This window comes from Triticum dicoccoides, chromosome 3B, assembly GCF_002162155.2.
Source record: "Triticum dicoccoides isolate Atlit2015 ecotype Zavitan chromosome 3B, WEW_v2.0, whole genome shotgun sequence".
NCBI lineage: Eukaryota > Viridiplantae > Streptophyta > Magnoliopsida > Poales > Poaceae > Triticum > Triticum dicoccoides.
The window spans coordinates 372,551,929-372,560,915 of NC_041385.1; positions in this window are offsets into that span (position 1 = coordinate 372,551,929).

Here is an 8,987-nt window from a genome sequence, read left to right on the forward strand (position 1 = left end):
ACATGCATGAAAATTTGGTTAGTTAAATTTATAGTCAAAATTTGGCAAGGTGCATCAAATCAACACATGCAAGTATGAAAAGGAAAGTCACGGCATGCATGCATGCGTTGTACTCCCTCCATTTCCAAATATAAGTCTTTTTAGAGATTGCAACAAGTGACTACTCCCTACGTTCCTAAATGTAAGTCTTTTTAGGGATTCCACTATAAACTACATACGGATGTATATAGACATATTTTAGAGTGTAGATTCACTCATTTTGTTTCGTATGTACTCCAGTTCATAGTGAAATCTGTAAAAAGACTTATATTTTGGAACGAAGGGAGTACATATGAAGCAAAATATGTCTACTCCTACATACGAAGTAGCCCATTTGAAATGTGTAAAAAGAGTTTTATCGAATGCAGTGCTTTGATGTGTCGCGTCAACTCGTACAAGCCCGAGAAATTTGATTACTACGACGCCCTCTCCCTCGCGGACTGAGCTCTGGTGCCTTAACTGCACCTGCCTTTGGCTGCATGATAGGTGGGCCAACCACCTGTTGGGCCCACCTGTCATGGACGCAAAGGCAGGAACAGTAAGTAGAAGCTTTCGCTACACGCTATCTCTCCCGCACGAGGTGGACGGACATGCAGCAGTGGATTCGATACTATAGATGTAGGAGTAACATCATTGTTCGTCTTCTCGAAGAGGCGAAGAGATAAGTGCAAACCGAACATGGCAGTTGCGAACGCTCACGTGGTGCGGTTCCTTGGAGTACTAGCCAGGCTCTTGCATGAGACAAAATTGCTATTGTTTAACAATTAAACTCCATTATCCATTGGGTGATACTCATTCTGCATAGGTCCACGCGCTTAGCACCGTTTCCTCCTGGGGTCACCAATGTTTATTTGCTAATTAATAGCATTCCATGCAATGAACTAGCCATTGCAAGTCATTAAAAGCATGCACACCTCTCATCTCTTATTGGTTGATACGTATGTCAAGAAACAAGAAACAAGGTAGAAGTTAATGCACCGCGCCTAAGTGTTTTGGGACTATTTGGTTTTCGTAAGATGACTTACAGACCTAGACGAAGGGAGTAGTATAGACCTGTAAACTGGAAAGGAGTATTTTCCTTTCTAGAGATTTCAACAAGTGACTAGACTTCGGCTAAAAAAACAAGTGACTAGACTACACCGTGTGCAGTACCCCCTCCCCTCCGGTTTATAGGGCTCAAATCTTAAATCTCATGAAGCAAGGCATTTTGCGATTGGAGGAATGTATCTCGTACTTTACAAAACTACCCTAATTAAACTCATGCATTAATTACGTAGTTCTCTCGTTTTCCTCTCCACCTTGGTCGCGGTGCACAATATTGAGGCTAGCCATAGTGGGAGTAACTTAGGTAGTAACTTAACACATCCCAAGACAATTTTGCTTATGTGTCAAGTATTTAATGAGGAAAGAGGTGCTTGTGGTAACATAATATGTTACTATAACATAGCACTTTCCGAGGCAAAATGAGTCTATGAGATAATAAATGAAGCAATCTATGATACTACTACTATGTTACTTTGCACTATGGAGGTAGTAACTTACACTAGTGTCATATGCATGACACTAGTCTAAGTTACTCCCCACTATGACCAGCCTCAAAGAGTGCTTTGATACATTTTAGTCTCATGACTAAAAGTAGTGGGACTAAAACTTGTTAGCCTCATCCATGGTTCGATCCAAATACTAAAGAGACTAAAATCAAGTTAATGACATTTCAAAGCCTCCGGGCCCTTGTGCCATCCACCGAATCACAGCGAGGTGCTACAGTCGAGACTCACCTGTCACCCCGGTGTGGCCGTCATGACCCGTCATATCACAAAACCCACACCTTTACCAGCAGTGGTAAGGTGGCCTCCAGGTTGGACTGGACGAAGTAACCATCATTTCATTGGAACGCTTGTTCAAGCCCTTTCTTCCCTTTCTTGAAGAAAACCTCACTCCAGGCTACTCACTTCTGCCATTTTTCTTCTCTACCAACGAAGGAAAGGTGGGCGAATCAGTTATGCTGATATATTTTCATTCCAATAATCTTCTTTTTGCGAAGCACCGACCGATTCTCACATCCTATTCTTTTCCTATTTTCATTGCGATTGTGGTTTCCTTTCAATTGCTTTTTGTTTGTCAGTTCATTGATGGATCCTAGAGCACTAGACCAAGAGTTGCCGGCGGACAACCCACTGGAGACAACGGAATCATGAAGGACTACCGCTGGTGGTAGTCCTGTTGGCATCGCCCTGGAGATTGATTCCGATACCGCTGTCCATCCTGTGGACATCGCCCCAGAGATCGATTTCGATATCGCGGTCAGACCTGTGGACATCGCCCCAGAAATCGATTCCCATGCCGCTGTCCATGATGTGGTCATTGCCCGAGAGATCGATGACAAGAAATAGTTGGTCGCGCTAATCCTTCAGGGTAGTTTGCATTGCCCTGTTTTTAATTACCAGAACGATGCGTGTTATCAAACCATCTTAGGGCTAGTGCACTATCTTGTGTGGGAGGATCTTGCTACTTTTGTTTGATAGTGAATCATGCGATGAATCATGCGAACCCTCTCCGAGTTATGGAAACAGATGTATCCTCACCAACTTTTGATGTAATATATGGCATGCTTAGATGTAAGTTTGAACTGTTTATCATATCAGCAGGGCTTGTTTGATGATTCTTGGTGTTAGTAGGCTAGCTATTGTGCAAGCAATAGTACTTGCAAAACACTCACCTAAGAGAAACGTTGGGGCTGATGAGCTCGTGGTACGCTTATACTTATCCCTCGTCGATCGACCAATAGCCCTAGCTCCTAAAATTGTAGGCTTAGCGATCGATCAGGCAATAGTCGACATACATTCAGGCCTCATTTGGTTCATAGGGTAGGAAAATCGTAGCAAAAGTACAGAGAACGTGCAACACAAAATCATAGCAGTGCAGAGACGTACTCCCTCCGTTCCAAAAAATATGACCTAGGTGGGCTAGTTTGGCCTAGTGGGTTTCAGTGATATGACGTGGTAGAGCGCCGTCCGGTCTTCGCGTGTGGTAGCAGTATTGCGGGTACAGTAAGTTTTCTTGAAGAAGCGGAATTCTACGAAGTCATGATGGTTCCTTCATCCGAACAACTTATGGTGGGAAAGGTTGGGCCTGTGATACGACAGGAGTAGACCAGGATAATTTTGTGCATGGAAGGTGGACTAGGATGGTCGACGTCCCACATGTCGGCGAATGAAAGTATTCTTTCCGATATAGAGGACGAGCAACGAGTACTCATTGTTTATTTTTGATGAAAGCTATTGTCTCCACTGTTACTCCTTGACTTTGTCAATGCCTCTCTCTCCTCCACATAAGCGGGGACTACTTGCTATGCATGCAGCGGGCAGCTGGCGTCTTGAGGGGCCAGGGCGGTGAGAGCAGGCTCCGGAAGCGGTCCGGACTCCAGCATGGCCCACCTCACATTATCACCATATATGTCTTGGAGTTCGTGCGCTGTGGGCGGGCGATCTCTTATCCCTCCCCCGTTTCTCTCTTCTCAGCCGACGCCCGCCGAGCGATTAGATTTCGGCTATCGACGATTTATTCAATTACGGTCCCACATGTCAGTGAAATTGCAGGACAACGCGTGTCCCCTTTGGTGAGCGGCGTGCGAGCCGGACTGTCGGGGTTGCGACGTGTACGAGTCGTAAGTGTGCCGCCTTTTCCTTTAGAACTTGCGAAGCATAACATTTTCACGCGATCGATCAGTAGAAATCCAGAACAAAATGACGAGGGCGGTGCTTTCCCACTCGTTAGGCGGGCTAGTTCGAGTGAGATGATGTGCTACAGTGCCATCCACTTGCTCCATTTTTATGTAAGCAAGGGTTTACACTCGTACGCGGGAGGAGTGCGAAACACCATGGATCTGATTTTGATCGAGGGATAACTGTTCCCTGCCAAATAATGGAGGATTGTTAGCAATAATAGCATGATAGTTAGGGCATCTCCAGCGCTGGCCCACAAATTTACACCGGCATCTGTCCGAGGACACTGATGGATGCCATCCGATGCTGCCCGCATACCTTTCGACAACTATATGAACTAACCGGACGAAATTCGTGCAAGCAAAGCAAATTTCAAATTAACCGGCTGAAATTAACCGGATAAATCCATTACATTTTGAAAACTTTTCCTACAAAATGGACGAAATTCATTACATATTTTGCACAAACTGTACTAAACCTACTGTAAACCTAATCTAAACGATCACCGGCGCCCGACCACCAAGTCCGGCCATGAACCCGAGAAAGTCGGCCATTGCCTTTGCCTCCTCCTCATCCGCCTCAATAACCTCCTCCTCCGGCCGGAGCACAAGGTTTTGAAGATTTCTGCCTCCACGTCGCCGTCAAGCGACTAATCCACCGTCGATGTTTACCCCACCAAGCTTGGCGTTGACTGAGTGGAGTAGCGGTGGCCTTCCCGGGATCAGAGCGGCGATGACCTACCGTGTACTACTCTTCCTCGCTCTGGCTGCACCCGCGCACGTGCGCCAGCTACGTGGTCGTGGCCGTGGAGGGCGGCCCGGGGGGTGCCGGCGATCTCCTTCGTTTGCTCCCGTGACAGTACGTCAAAGAGAGCTTTGGAGCGTGCCGGGAGCGGAGCCGCCGATGTCCCTCGTCATCTCCTGCGACAGTACGTCCAAGAGAGCTTCGGAGCGCCACGAGGCCATGGTTGAAGTGGTCCCGACAGAAGGAATGGACCGGAGGAGAATAAGTGTGGGTCTTTGGCTATGGCTGGGAGCTGGGGCTCAAGTTAATATAGCGGGGGAATGGCAATGAGCCGCGGCAGACGGATGGACAACTAGCGTCGGAGTAGGTTCGTCGGGCGTGAATGCGGAAGCTGCTTCAGTGACTTAACTGCAGATGCGCTTGGGTGACTGACATGTGGGCCCAACGGGCGTCTGGCCCGCATGTCAGTGACACACCAATTGCACTTGCAGTTAAGTCTAGTGAATGCGGCATTGACATTCTGGAGAGACGGTGACTGTTTCAGGCGCATGCGGACTGTTTGACTGGTCAGCCATACAAATATAGAGCTATACACTAAGCCAGCGTCCATATAATCACCATATCTCGTATACAATGATCAAAGTGAGGTATCAAGACAAGTTCGATGACCGCCAATGTTTACTCGGTAATAAATGACCAGGATTGAAGGGGAATCCTAATTTGCTTCGTCTTTTGTCCTTGAGCTCTTGACAAACCAATGCACTATACCGTTGTCTGGCCACTCCACCCTAGAGCTCTCACCAAGCGTCGTTCATGCCACCGTGCTGCACACTAACCGGTAAGGCAGTGATGGCATCCCGCCGCGCCGAGTTCCTCGCCACCCACGAACGCACACAAAATGGTAGGGAAGCGATGGCATCCCGCCGTGCCGAGTTCATCGCCGCTCGCGACCTCACAACTATGTGGGAGGAATTTGAAGATGCCAAGGCCGAATGGGCGGTAGAGCAAGACGCGGCCAAAGCCGCACAAAGGGAGCGGAAAAGTCAGAAAGCACTCAAGAAAAGAGAGGCCCGCCACCGCAAGAAAGAAAAGGATGCACGCACTGCTGCAGAGAGGTCGGCGGAGATCCAAGCACGGTGGGGTGTCGCCGACAAAGCCGGGAAGGAGAACGACAGCGTCTGGCCGGCATGTGATAAGTAGTAGTACTAGTAGTTAGTGTGTATGTCTGTGTCTGAGTACGAGCATGTACCATTACTACTAGTTACTACTGTAGTTTTTAGAGCAAATTACCAGTATATTAGCCTAGACTAAGTGGAAAAATTCCTATCCTATGCATCAAATGGCATCTCTTTCTCTATAGGAATTGAGATGCATGTCAACTCACTTCCTATGATTTTCATATTCCTATCCTATGAACGAAAGGAGGCCTCTGTTGGAGTAAATACTGTAGCTAGCAGTACTGCTAGTACAGTAGTTTTCTTTAAGAAGCGGAATTCAACAAAGTCATGATGGTTCCTTCGTCCGAGCAACTTCAAAGTGGGAAGTTGGCCTGTGATTTGACGGCTCATTAGTCATTGTTACTACGGCGCGATGACCTGGGTGACTCTCCCTTGGAGTTCTGCGTGCATGGCAAGTGGACTAGGATGGTCGACGTCCCACATGTTGGCGAACAGAAGTATTCTTTCCAATATCGAGGAGTAAGGAAACCGCGTGGTATTGTATCACTGCTGATTGGTTCACAAAAAAAATAGTATCACTGCCGATTTATAATTATTTTTTTATTTCTGATGAATGCTAGCGTTTCAACTCTTACGACGAAGGGTGCCAAACACGGCACGTGCTGGATGTCCCACATGTTAGCGAAAGGAGTGGGACATGAACAGCGTGGTAGAGCCCAGCGTAAAAAAACAGCGTGGTAGAGCGTCTCCACTTCTACCACTTCTGGGTCGGAGACCACATGTAGTAGTACTTAGCTGTATGAATGATACAAAGTGCGACCTGGAGAGAAAGACACCTCTAGTTGGAAGGTCTCAGGGCATACACGTAAACAAATATAAAAGTTAATATGTGCCTCCAACTAATATAGTCGTAGTAGAGTACTTAGACACGTACTCCATAACATCACCGTGCATTTCACGTACAACATTTAGTGGTAGTACGTAGTAAGAGACAAATGCCGCCCAAGAGTTCCTTTCTCGACCTACTTTTGGGTGTTTGGTAGAGTGTATGGAGGGTGCATGAGTCCACACTAGTTTAGCACAAATACACTAGAAGCATGCATGAAGAGAGCATGCATGAAGAGGGGTGTTGAGTTGAGCATGCATGAAGAGGGAACAACTATGTTGAGACAAGAACGCAACCAAACACACCCTGTATGCCACGCATGTTCATACCATTTGTGCCTTTCTACTTCACTTACTGCGCTACATTACTCAGGTTCGGACGTCCACTCCTGGGTACATGTCCGTCTCGTAGTTCCAGTGCCATGTGTTCTTCATATAGATGGAACGATCATTGCATAACACGTGCGCCTTGATGCCATATGTCTCGCGTGTTGGCAAAAGGATGAACAAAGCTCACGTAAAAAATAAAGTGGAAGAACATAGATTCCGGACGACCGAGAAGGAGCAAGGAACCTCGTGGTGGAGCGTCTGCACTCATAATATTTTAATATTATTCAGCGATATAAAATTAACCAATCATCTCCACAGTGGACTGGAAGAGTACGAAACACGGCAGCCCAGTGCAGTTACATCATACTAGTACATGGCTAACCCACGCTATCACCATATTTCTTGGCTTCCGTGCGACACCTATCTCTAGTAATCCAGCAGCCTGTATCACTTTTCCCTCCTCGTCTCTATCAAAGTGCGGCGGGCTGGCGTTTCTGCCGTCTATTGAGGTCGGTTAACTATCACATGTTAGCGACATGCCAAGAGCATTCTAAAAAATTCCTTTCACATTCCGTTTTCAAAAAGAAAAAAAATCCTTTCACGTACGAATTTGCCTGTATGCTTTGAGCAAGTTGCATGTCCTATACTGCTCCTGTTTGATACTCTAACTTAGCTAGAGGTTAGACTAACTCATGACTAACCCTGAACTAACTGTAGCCAAAGAGGTGTTTGGGTGACAGGGTTAGATTGACAATAAATGCACTTCATGGAGAGAGAAAAGTGATTTTTCAGTGGTCCCAATGAGAACTATCTCCAGTTAGCACCTCTTGGGTGGGATAGTTTTTTTGGTGGATTAGGTGCAACTTGCTCCAATTTAAACCCTCATGCTTGGATACTTTAGGGCTATATGAGCCCCAACTAGCTCAAACTAACTCTAACCCATGGATCCAAACAGGGCCTATGGCCATTCTTGATGCGGAGCAGTCGCGTGCACCGGGAAGCGACGCTCTCTAGGCCGTCGCGCCACTTCAAAGCCGGCGCCAGTGAGAGGTCGCCTTCGCTCTGGCCGGGCATTAATGCGGCACTGATGCTCCAGGTGACGCTGACCGTTTCACGCGGGAAGCGCACGCTGGCAAGGGAGTATAGGTTTTGAACCGTTTCAGGTGTAATAGTAATGGTAGTTTGCAAAACTACTCAATTATTGCACTCAATTTCCTAAGAAATTGTGGTAGAAACGTTACTCCACAGCCCGCTTCCCTTTTCCTTCCTGCTCCTGATTTACGTGGCCATGTTAACGTGGTTGTGTCAAAAAAATGTCACTTCCTGCTCGTGATTTGCGTTCTATAATTACAAGCAAGATTCTCGTGCATTGCACGGAACATCAATATGCATTTTTTTACAAAACACCTGTTGTGATTGACCCATGCAGGAGTAATCCCATGTGCAAAAACTAATGATATCTCGAGAATTTTATCAGAAAACTGGTATCTCGAGAATGTCATCGAAAAAATGAAAGATGAGAGATAAGGCGAGGAGGAGTGGAGCGTGGTGGTGACCGATGGTCGTAATGGGTGAAGGCATGGGGATGGACGGTGCCGGCAGGCGGCAGCGGCCACCATGCATGCTAGATTGTTACAGAGACTCATTCCTTTTTTAATTGCTGAGCAATGAGGTTGCGGGAGATAATGATGTCGAGAGAGGTGCGGGTATCTTTTGTAAAATTATCATAGTTTGCTTCCTATCCGTCAGATATAGATCATACGGTCTGTATTACAAGATGGCAGGCACACCATCAATGCCAACTTGTTTTTTTATAAGGGTATACAGATGATAAGTTTGCTGACTACTAAAGTAAAGTGGAATCTGTCCATGTTATGCAAGTAAATAAAGGTGATTGTTTATCATACGGGTAAGGTTGGATGAAGGGTGGTAGGAACAAATGCTCCGCCTAGAGCATGTGTGTGTGAGATGGAGTCTTAGTGTGTGTGGTGTGTGTGTGTGAGAGAGAGAGAGAGAGAGGAGAGAGAGAGAGTGAGAGAGAGAGAGGAGAGAGAGAGAGGAGAGAGAGAGATGGATTCTTAGTTTG